The sequence below is a fragment of the Salvelinus sp. IW2-2015 genome, unplaced genomic scaffold, assembly GCF_002910315.2.
Source record: "Salvelinus sp. IW2-2015 unplaced genomic scaffold, ASM291031v2 Un_scaffold5944, whole genome shotgun sequence".
Taxonomy (NCBI): Eukaryota; Metazoa; Chordata; class Actinopteri; order Salmoniformes; family Salmonidae; genus Salvelinus; species Salvelinus sp. IW2-2015.
The window spans coordinates 30,961-42,015 of record NW_019947209.1 but is presented as its reverse complement, the minus strand read 5'-3'; the positions used below and the strand labels follow the sequence as shown (position 1 = coordinate 42,015).

Sequence of the window (11,055 nt, the reverse complement as noted above, 5' to 3'; positions counted from 1 at the left end):
AGAGGGGAAAGAGAGAGAGAGGAGATAGTTTGCCCTGTTGTTTAGATTCAGCAGAGGGGAAGAGAGAGAGGAGAGATAGTTTGCCCTGCTGGTTTAGATCAGCAGAGGGGAAGAGAGACAGAGGAGAGATAGTTTGCCCTGTTGGTTTAGATTCAGCAGAGGAAGAGAGAGAGGAGAGATAGTTTGCGCCTGTTGGTTTAGATTCAGAAAGGGAAAGAGAGAGATGAGAGATAGTTTGCCTGTTGTTTAGATTCAGCAGAGGGAAAGAGAGAGAGGAGAGATAGTTTGCCCTGTTTGGTTTAGATTCAGCAGAGGGGAAGAGAAAGATGAGAATAGTTTGCCCTTGGTTTAGATTCAGCAGAGGACAAGAGAGAGATGAGAGATAGTTTGCCCTGTTGGTTTAGATTCAGCAGAGGGGAAAGAGAGAGAGGAGAGATAGTTTTGCCCTGTTGGTTTAGATTCAGCAGAGGGAAAGAGAGAGATGAGAGATAGTTCCCTGTTTGGTTTAGATTCAGCAGAGGAAAGAAGAGAGAGAGAGAGGAGAGATAGTTTGCCCTGTTGGTTTTAGATTCAGCAGAGGGGAAGAGAGAGAGGAGAGATAGTTTGCCCTGTTGGTTTCAGATTCAGCAGAGGGGAAGAGAGAGATGAGAGATAGTTTGCCTGGTTGGTTTAGATTCAGCAGAGGAAAGAGAGAGAGGAGAGATGAGTATTGCTCAGTTTGCAGCCCTGTTTGGTTTAGAATTCAGCAGAGGGGAAGAGAGAGAGGAGAGATAGTTTTGCCCTGTTGGTTTAGATTTCAGCAGAGGGGAAGAGAGAGAGGAGAGATATTTTGCCTGTTGGTTTAGATCAGCAGAGGGGAAGAGAGAGAGGAGAGATATTTGCCCTGTTGGTTTAGATTCAGCAGAGGGAAGAGAGAGATGAGAGATAGTTTGCCCTGTTGGTTTAGATTCAGCAGAGGGGAAGAGAGAGATGAGAGATAGTTTGCCCTGTTGGTTTTGTACTCTGCATTCGTAATATTACAGTTATTACAGTTTTTAGGGAGGTGAGGAGGTCTCTGCATATGTTGACAGCGGCTGGCTCCACTCTTCAAAGGCAATTACCACAGTAAATAATTAACAGTGGGGGGTTTTATCAGTGTGCACAGTAGTACACCTCAGCCCTGTTCGAACAGAGACGGCCCTAAATCTCTCTCCACTTCCAACGCTTACTGTTTACAGCTGGAGAACTCCAGGGAAAGTCAGGGGATTTTTCAGACTGTTGATACATAGATAGTTAGTTAGATATATAGATAGATAGTTAGTTAGAATCAAAGGTGGTGATGAGTTTTTAAGCTTGTCTTGTGTTTTCTTCCTGTCAGTGGTGTGTGTGTGTGTGTGTGTGTGTGTGTGTGTGTGTGTTTCTAACATTAAGAAAGCCTAACTCTGTGCAAGGTTTTAGTAAGGCTGTGACAGATGTGACAGATGATAATGTATCTAAAACCAGAATGTGGATGACAGAAAACCAAACAACTCATCAAGTAAAGATCATCACAACAACACATTAGTTTGTTTAGAGGACATGGTGTTTTCCTATATTCAACAAGGGAATCACACGCAACCTGCTCCTTGTAAATCCACGAACAAACAATACCTTTCAGAATGCTGTGTTTTTCCTCCCTAGGCCTAGCCCCTCTAACTTCAGCAGTGGAGCTCTGAGGTTTATGTGAAACATCACAGATTAAGCAGCATGATTGTGCACGGCGAGACTACAGTGTTGGACAGTGTTAAAGAGATATGTGCTGATAGCCCTGCAGTCGTAACGGGTAGCACGCCAGAGCATCCATTGTTCCCCTACTCACTCACACCAGCAGCAGCAGGTGATGTGACAGGCTTGCAAATCTTTAGAAATGAATAAAAGAACCCCCAGACAGATGTGTAGAGGATGTTTGGGGACGTGCTGAGAATGGAGAGGAGGAGGGAGGGACGAGTGCCAGCCTCGCAGCCGGACGGCCATCTTAGGGCTGTTATCACTGCCAGCTTGTTTGTGACACCTGAACCAGATGTCTCTCTCTCTCTGTGTGACATTAGTACTTTAAAACGATTTGAGGTATAAAAAAAACTACAGATTTAATAAGATATMTTTTATAATAGACATCAAGATGTTTTTAATGTATGTACATGATTCAGAGGACATTTCATARAATTTCAGCCCTTTGGTCACATTAGCTTCACTCTAGTATYCACACTTGGTAATTCAACTGTGAATTACAGCTTGAATGAATGTGCTTTAAGACTGAAATGTGTCTGACACTGTTAGTCTTCAATGCTTTCTAAATGAGGTGGGGAAGCATCAACATTTCTCTTCAGGTGATGAAAAGGGTTTTTGATTGTCAATGGCTCCTGCAGTGTAAGGATTCTGATTGCTATTCTCTCTCTTCAAAGAACTCATTTCTGAATCCCAGGCAAAATTGAAAAAGTGTTTGAATGGTTTTGCTCTAAATGGAAAGAAAATGACACACTCTCACTCTGCAACTTTGTGCAACTTTAAAATGATCCCTCCATGGCTGAAGTAGCCAGCATTGACCCCTTGCTTCCCTTTCCGCTCTATTCCAGATGAGACGAKCTACGACGCCTCTGGTTCTTCTGATGTACCCAATGACACAACAGCCTCCGCCCATCCCATTCACCCATTGGCCGGCTTGCTGTTGGTGGATGAGGAGCCTTTATCAGTCGTCCAACCAGAGGGCAGGGCTGTGTCAGAGGGGGTGGGGCTGAGAGAGCAGCCTGCCTTCTCCTCCATACTGACCCTGCTGGCGGACAAACAGACGATCATGGCTTGGCGGACAAACACCCACTGAGCTTGGTCCGAAAGCCTCGCCAACCATCCAAAGACAACAACCAAACCAGCCAGTGGCCTTCGGTTGCTCCCTTCTCCTCCTCTTCTTCTTCTTCTGTGGAGCCGAGCAGAGACCTGTCTGACAGCTCAGGTTTGACTCCCAGCATGCTCCACCAGACCAAGGTGTCATCAATTACCAAGGCGTCATCAAGGTCAGTGTCATGATGGCGTCCTTCATGTGGGGATTGAGGGGCACTGTCATCATCAGCACATACAGTTTCTCATCATCATCAACAATATTTCATCACCATCATCACCACCACCATCAGCAGCAGCAATGTCCACATCATCACCATCAGCATCATCACCACCATCAGCAGCAGATATTCATCATCATCATCACACCATCATCATCAGCATCATCACCAATCAGCAGCAGCAATATCACAGCATCATCAATATATCACCATCATTCATCATCATCACTATCCATCATCACCACATCACCACATCACCAGCATCATCATCTGAATGGTTAAAAACACAACCTTTGCTTTATCCTATGACATCTCAAGCCTGTCTAACCCTGTCAGTGTGACACAAACTGCCTCATCAGTGTCATCTGTGTTTCCTCGTGAATAAAACATCATTGATTCCCCACTCAATCCAGCATTATTGTAGATGTAGATATATTTACCAGCACAAAGAGCTTACCATTCCCCTTCTGACTCCACTCACAATCACTGACTAGAGGAGTGACCACAGAGACCAGTGGCACAAATCACAAGTCAGGACTCCGGATCCTGCAGTCCAGCTCGGCTTCAATCCCATGGCTGTGATGGGACACAAAGGACAACATCGTCAAACAGAATAGACACAGCCCTTTCAACATGGAAACCAGCAAAGAACAGAACGAACCACTCCACCTCTACTAGTGTTACCTCTGGAATGTCCCTTTCACCGTTTCAGCCAGAACCATCAGATCATCAGACAACCGCAGGACAGGACTGTTTTCACTAACAACAGAGAGCACGCTCTTTACTTCTCTCCTCTCATGTCCAGGACAGTCAAGCTGATCAGCAACAGAGCGTATTACAACTGTCCGCTCAGCATTGCTGTCACCTCCACCTACTCCCCCACAAGAATATTAGTTCCTAGTCTCATCACAGGGGAAAATATCAGTGCAACACAAAACAGGACGAATAGATAAAGACATGGACAGAGTAGTCAGATGGTTTATAAGAAGCGCGGCCTGTAGCAGTTACTCAGTGCCTTCTCATGCTGTAGATTCAAGTGTATCGCCGGCTGTGACGAGCAGAATATCGGCAACATATTCCCTATTCATCTAACACCTTACAACCTTGTCAGATACCGACTCACCCACCCAGAACCACAGTGGCTAAGTTAACAGGCTCGTACTGGAGCACAGCATCTCCTCAGAGCTCAACATATCCCAGAGATTTAGTACAGCCACAGGGCACACCAGCTCAAGCACTCCTGACCCACATAGGAATAATGATGAGGGAGGAAGAGCAGGAGGGGAAGTCGCTTGATTCAACTGCTCAGACAAGAAGTCACCCCCTCAGTGACTCCACTCTTCAGCTCTGGTTCTGGAACACTGAAGTGACTCACTCTCACTCTGTATCTTGGACACGAGTGACTCTCTCAAGCTCTGTATCTGGAACACTGAGTGACTCCACTCTCAGCTCTGTATCTGGAACCTGAGTGATCCACTCTCAGTTCTGTAGTCTGAAACATGAGTGACTCACTCTCAGTTCTGTATCTGGAACACTGAGTGATCACTTCTCATTCTGTACTGGAACACTGGAGTGCAATCCACTCTCAGTCTGTAATCTGGAACACTGAGTGACTCACTCTCAGTTCTGTATCTGGAACACTGAGTGACTCCACTCTCAGTCTCTGTATCTGGAACCTGAGTGACTCTCCTCTCAGTTCTGTATCTGAACACCGTGATCCACTCTCAGCTCTGATGGAACACTGGTGACTCCACTCTCCAGTTTGTATCTGGAACACGCGATGACTCCATCTCAGCTCTGTTCTGGAACACTGAGTGACTCCACTCTCAGTCTTGTACTGGAACACTGAGTGACTCCACTCTCAGTTCTGTATCTGGAACACTGAGTGACTCCACTCTCAGTTCTGTATCTGGAACACTGAGTGACCCACTTCTCGCAGTTCTGTATCTGAACACCGAGTGACTCCACTCTCAGCTCTGTATCTGGAACTGAGTGACTCCACTCTCAGCTCTGTATCTGGTAACACTGAGTGACTCCACTTCAGCTCTGTATCGTGAACACTGAGTGCCTCACTCTCAGTTTGTATCTGGAAACATGAGTGACCCACTCCAGTCGTATTGAACACGATGATCACTCTCAGTTCTGTATCTGGAACACTGAGTGTCCACTCTCAGCTCGTGTATCTGGAACACTGAGTGACTCCACTCTCAGTTCTGTATCTGGAACACTGAGTGAACTCCACTCTAGCTCTGTACTTGGAACACGTGAGTGACTCCACTCTCAGTTCGTATCTGGAACACCGAGTGACTCCATCTCAGCTCTGTATCTGGAACACTGAGTGACTCCACTCTCAGTTCTGTATCGTGGAACACCGAGTGACCCACTCTAGCCTCGTGATCTGGGAACACTGAGTGTCTCGCCCATGTCTGCTAGTAGCGTAAACCCTTGAGCGCGGATTGACCCCTCTAACCTCGCTGACTCCTTCCTTGAAATCTGACACGGGCCTGATGTCACTTCCTGTCACTGATCCATCAACTTTAGCTCAGCACCTGACACYGYCGTTAACCTCTCCCACCCTGCATGCTAGTCCCTCAACAGTACCCCAGGGTCCCCAGTTCACCCTCTCCATCATCCTGASCACCAGGCASCCTTACTTTAACCCAACGGTCTCTAGTCTCCACAGAACRGATGATGCACCGACCCAGTCTGCCTCTAGAGGAACCACATCTACACACAGACCTGTAGTGCTGTTAGCGACGCCTCYCGCTACCTCACCATCAGCGACCCAGTTTCAAACAAGGCCATTGTATATTTCTGTTAGCACAGGGTCTGAGGTAGGTTCCCCTGATATGACCCCTGAAATGTCCCTCGATAAGTCAGCTGAAATGTCCCCTGTAAACTCCTCTGAAATGTCAACTGAAATGTTCTCTGAAACGTCCCCTGAAATGTCCCTTGTAACGTCCCCTGAAATGTCCCTTGTAACGTCCCCTGATATTACACACACGCCTGCTGAGAACACTGTATCTCAGCCAAATACAGAGACTGGCTCAGTTTTGCCCCTTTCTGCTATAGTTGASGATTCCTCCACTACCATCACAGACCTAAGTGTTCATGTTTATAAGGGAACACCCCCATTAATGGGATCTCCAACACCCTCCTCTGATGTTACAGAGGACTCGTTGATTTCCAGAGGYACCAACGCTGAAGGTTCTCCGTATCCACGCCCCACTGATATCCCTGCAGATGGTAACACTGCAGAGGCTGTACCGACTCCTCTTAAACACGCCTCCCACAGAAAGACAACTACAYTAAGGGGAAAAGATGTTCTCTCTACAATGTCAGAAAGTCCCACCGTCATGAGGGAATACCCTACTCCGTCTCAGACACCGTTAATAAATGAGCATAGTCATCTTTCTCATTCTGATATAGACAGGAAAATGGGCGTGTCCTCAACAACATCGTCTACATATTTTAATACCATAAACTCTGATACAGAAGGACTTTCCAGCTAAAAGCTGGAATCAATGGACATAGTAGGTATTTTCTCTAACACCTGTTCCTCTCCTGCACCTGATAGAGCATTCTCCGCTGGATGCATTCGACACTGATGTCAAATGGGAGAGAGGAGACCTTGTTGGACACGACGTCTGTCACATATTCTAAAGTGAGACCATTACCAGGCCTGGAGTTTGACACCAGCCAATCTGATGGCTTCTATATCCTCCACTACACAGAAGAGACAGCACGGAGAACAACACTCGCCGTGTTAGAGGGGTAACATCCAGCATTATCAGTGTCCCTGCCAAGAGAACACACTCCCCTGTTAGAAGGGGTAACATGCCGCATTATCAGTGTCCATGCCAGAGAACAAACACTCCCTGTGTTAAGGGGGTAACATCAGCATTATAGTGTCCATGCCAGAGAACAACACTCCCTGTTAGAAGGGGTAACATCAGCATTATCAGTGTCCATGCCACAGAGAAAACACTCCCGCTTAGAAGGGTAACATCAGCATATGCAGTGTCCATGCCAGAAGAACAACAATCCCTGTTAGAGGGGGTACAATCTGCATTATCAGTGTCCAGCCAGACGAACAATCACCCCTGTTAGAGGGGGTAACATCAGCAAGCACATCTCGACAGTGTCCATGCCAGAGAACAACATGCCCCGCTGTTAGAGAGGGGTAACATCAGCATTATCAGTGTCCGCAATCGAGAACAACACATGCCCCTGTTAGAGGGGGTAACATCAGCTTATCAGTGTCAACGACATGCCAACGGAGAACAGACACCTCCCTCTGTTAGAGGGGTAACATCAGCATTATCGAGTGTCATGCCAGACAACAACACTCCCCTGTTATCTCTTATCGTCATCGATCTCTTCCCAACATCTCTATATACCATATCTTCATCATCTTCATACATCTTCACATCCATCACCATCTTTCATCATCTCATCAGCAATATCCTTCATCACCATTGTTTCATCATTTCAGCCTTGTTATCAATGACAGTGATCGTCATCATCCGTCGTGTCACACAAATCTCACATCAGCAGTGTGTCCAAGTCTCACCACTCTCCCAGTCTGTCGTCCCGCTCAGATGGACATTCTGATTCAACACCATCATCCACTTCTGGGTTGAGTTTGAGTGTGATGTCACCATCCCGATCAGTGTCTTCCCCTCCAATGGTGACGTCTCACTCTGCCCTTTTGTAACCTGCTCTATGATCAATCCTCCTCTGCCCTCACTGTCGTGGTGTGACTTCATCACACCAGCTCCCTGGCATCCAGCGTGACATCATCATCCACTGTCCGCGTTGTCCGCTGGTATGATGTCATCTTCCTCCGCACTCATGTCTCGGTGGTGTTACACTCATCCATTAATCTCCCTGGCATCCGTGTGACTCATCATTCCCCTCCATCTTCTCAGGGAAGTGAAGTGTGACTATCTGTTCTGTGTTAGAGCAGCGATGGAGGAGTTAACCGTGGGAACATGCCAGAGAGACAGGGGTTCATTTCCCGAAAGACAACGAGACCGCAGATTTCCCCAAACAGGGAACCTCACCTTAGCGACAGGCCTGGCATTCACAAATAAGGGTGTCCACTTTGACCGCCTCCGACGAGGACACAACGACTGTATCCCTCCAGTCACGACCGTGACTAAACCAACCAACGATAGCTTCAACCACACCCAAGACGCACAATAACAGCCAAACTCAGAGAGCCACCACGACACAAACACGCAGAAGCCAGCCACGATACCAGGCGACCACTGCTGCCAGCCTTCGGCCAGGAGGACACCTGTCACCGTCCAATCCCAAAGACAAACTGCAGAGGGACGACCACGCCCGTTCCGTTCACGCACCACCACGGAGTCTCCTCCCGGGCAGTGCAATGTCAAGACGAAAGAATCTGGGTTAAAACAAGTAGAGACACTATTTGAACAAACTCAATAAGATAATGCATGAACCCTTTCCTCGAACAGGTTGTTACATGTTTGGTTGTGTGTAATTTACACAGATATATACGGTTGAATATATAATAGTTTATATTTCCAAATAGATCTGCCTTCCTCTTCTTTCTCGCTCTCTCTCTCTCTCTCTCTCTCTCTCTCCTCTCTCTCTCTCTTCTCTCTCTTCTCCTCTTCTCTCTCCACCCCCTTCTTCTCGTCTCTCTCTCTCTCATCTCTCTCCCACCTCCGTCTGCGTCACCATTCTTCTATTTTGTCTCCTACAGTTCTGACCATGGTCCATGTGAGAAGGAAGCCGGACATCCGGACACCCGCAATAACAGCCAGCACAACGAACAACTGCGTAGAGGGCTGACCCAGGCTCTGAAGCTAGAGCTCTTGAACTGACACCACTCCCAGGCTCAGGTCAGTAGGGACTCCACGCTACTCTCCTGCTTGTTCTGTTAGTGTTATCTTTCTGTATCCTCTCTGTATGTATCACTCTTGGTACGTCTTTCCTTCTCTGTATGTATCTCTCTCTGTTCTCTCTCTCTGCTTCTCTCTGTACTTCCCTCTCTGCTCTCTGTATCTCGTCTCTTCCCTCTCTTTGCTCTGCTGTAGTGGTAATCTCTCGTCTGTATTCTTCTCTCGTCTCGTCTCTCTGGTATCATCTCGCTCTCTCGGTCTGTATCTCTCTATCCCCTCTTGTATGTGATCTCATCTCTCTGTATCTCTCTCTCTCTGTACTCTGTTCTTATATCTGTATTTGTCTTTGGGTCTCTGCTTAATCCTCTCTCTTCTATCTCTCTTGCTTCTTGTCCTGTGTGGTGTAGCCTCATGCTGGAGTCCTCCAACAACATGGATGTTCTGGTTCTTCAGGGGAAAATGAAAAAAGAGAAGAGGAGGCCCTGTGACTTGACTTCCGCTTTTGGACGTTGAACAAGGGTGACCGGCAGGGCGACGTAACTCTTCCTGCGCACAATTTACTGGATTGGGTTGACCAGAGCCAGTATGGTAGGGGATCTAGTTTCAGGTGTTTTCTTCTTAGGCCTGCCCGTTAGGGGATTGTGTGTTAACAAGATAGAGCGACGCGGTCTGGGCAGAGGAAGATGTAGTCGTGTGTTTTGTGTGCGTCTGTAAGTTGTTTGTCATATGTGATATACCAATGATAATCATAAACGATAGAGGAGTTCCCGGCAGCCTATGTGTTTGGATGTGGAGCAGCAACCAGTTGGAGACTGATTGAGGTTCAGGTGTAAACTAGGCTCAGACTGGAATCCAGAGTTGAGGAGGTAGAATGTAGCAAGATGGAAAATTATGAAAATGTAACTTGAGAAAAACCGTACTTACTTGGCCAAACCTGTAATCAAGGACTAAGGAAAACACGCTTAAAGACCTGGGCAAAACGCCCACCTCAACACATCTGGAGGATCTTGAGGATAATGGACGACTAAATAACAGCATGTTCCGTAGAGAAGCAGATCCTCCATGAATAAGGAAGGACGCCCTACAGGGAATCCTTCATGTAGTTAACTGTGAGGAGCGGATGAGGAATTCATGAAATTAGGAGCCAGCTGACAGAATATGTCGCCTGAGGGTATGGGGTTGGTGATGTCAACATCCTAAGGGGACTGCACCAAAGATCCAAAACGGCAGATAGACAGCAAACTGTGGTGCCCGTGTTCGTCACCAGCTGGTTTCCTGGAGTAAGTCTAACACACAATACCTCTCTCTGGGATTGAACAAGGGCCCTGTTCGTCACATTGGTTCCTGGAGAAGTCAACAACACAATACTCTCTCTCTGATTTGACCAAGGGCCCTGTTCAGTCCCACTGGTTATGGAGAAGTCTACACACAATACTCTCCTCTGATTGAACAAGGGTCCCTGTTCAGTCACTCCTGGTTTACCTGGACGAAGTCTATACACACAATACTTTCCTCTGATTGAACGCAAGGGCCTGTTCAGTCACCACTGGTTACCGTAGAGAAAGATCCTACACAACACAATACTCTCCTCTGATTGAAGCCAGGGCCCTGTTCAGTCACCACTGGTTACCTGAGAAGGTCTAGACACCGACAATACTCTCCTCTGATTTGGAACAAGGGCCCTGGTTCGTACACTAAGGTTACCGTGGAGAAGTCTAGACAACACAATACTCTCCTCTGATTGACCAGGGCCCTGTTCAGTCACCACTGGTTGACCGTAGAGAAGTCTCGCACAACACATACTCTCCTCTGATTGAACCAAGGGCCCTGTTCATCCCACTGGTGACCCCTGGAGAAGTCTAACAACACAATACTCTCCTCTGATTGCACCTAAGGGCCCTGTTCCAGTCAGCGCACTGTACCGTGGAGAAGTACTACAACACAATACTCTCCTCTGATTGAACCAAGGGCCCTGTTCAGTCCACAGCACTGGTTCACCTGGAGCAGTCCTAACAACACAATAAGCTCCTCCTCTGATGAACCAAGGGCCGCTGTTCAGTCACCACTGTTACCTGGAGATGTACTAACAACACAAATATATAATAAAA

At 47.3% G+C, this 11,055-nt stretch overlaps 1 long non-coding RNA gene across 2 annotated transcripts; it reads left to right on the top strand.

The window, feature by feature from the left end:
- Positions 1 to 244: 244 nt before the first annotated feature.
- Positions 245 to 682, top strand: LOC139026824 (uncharacterized). 2 transcript variants are annotated; one of them, XR_011478770.1, is made up of 3 exons: positions 245 to 283; positions 440 to 491; positions 550 to 682. It is a non-coding gene; the product is annotated as an uncharacterized lncRNA (long non-coding RNA). The 2 variants fall into 2 exon arrangements; XR_011478769.1 differs by lacking the exon at positions 245 to 283 and adding an exon at positions 344 to 385.
- The last annotated feature ends 10,373 nt before the right edge of the window (positions 683 to 11,055 follow it).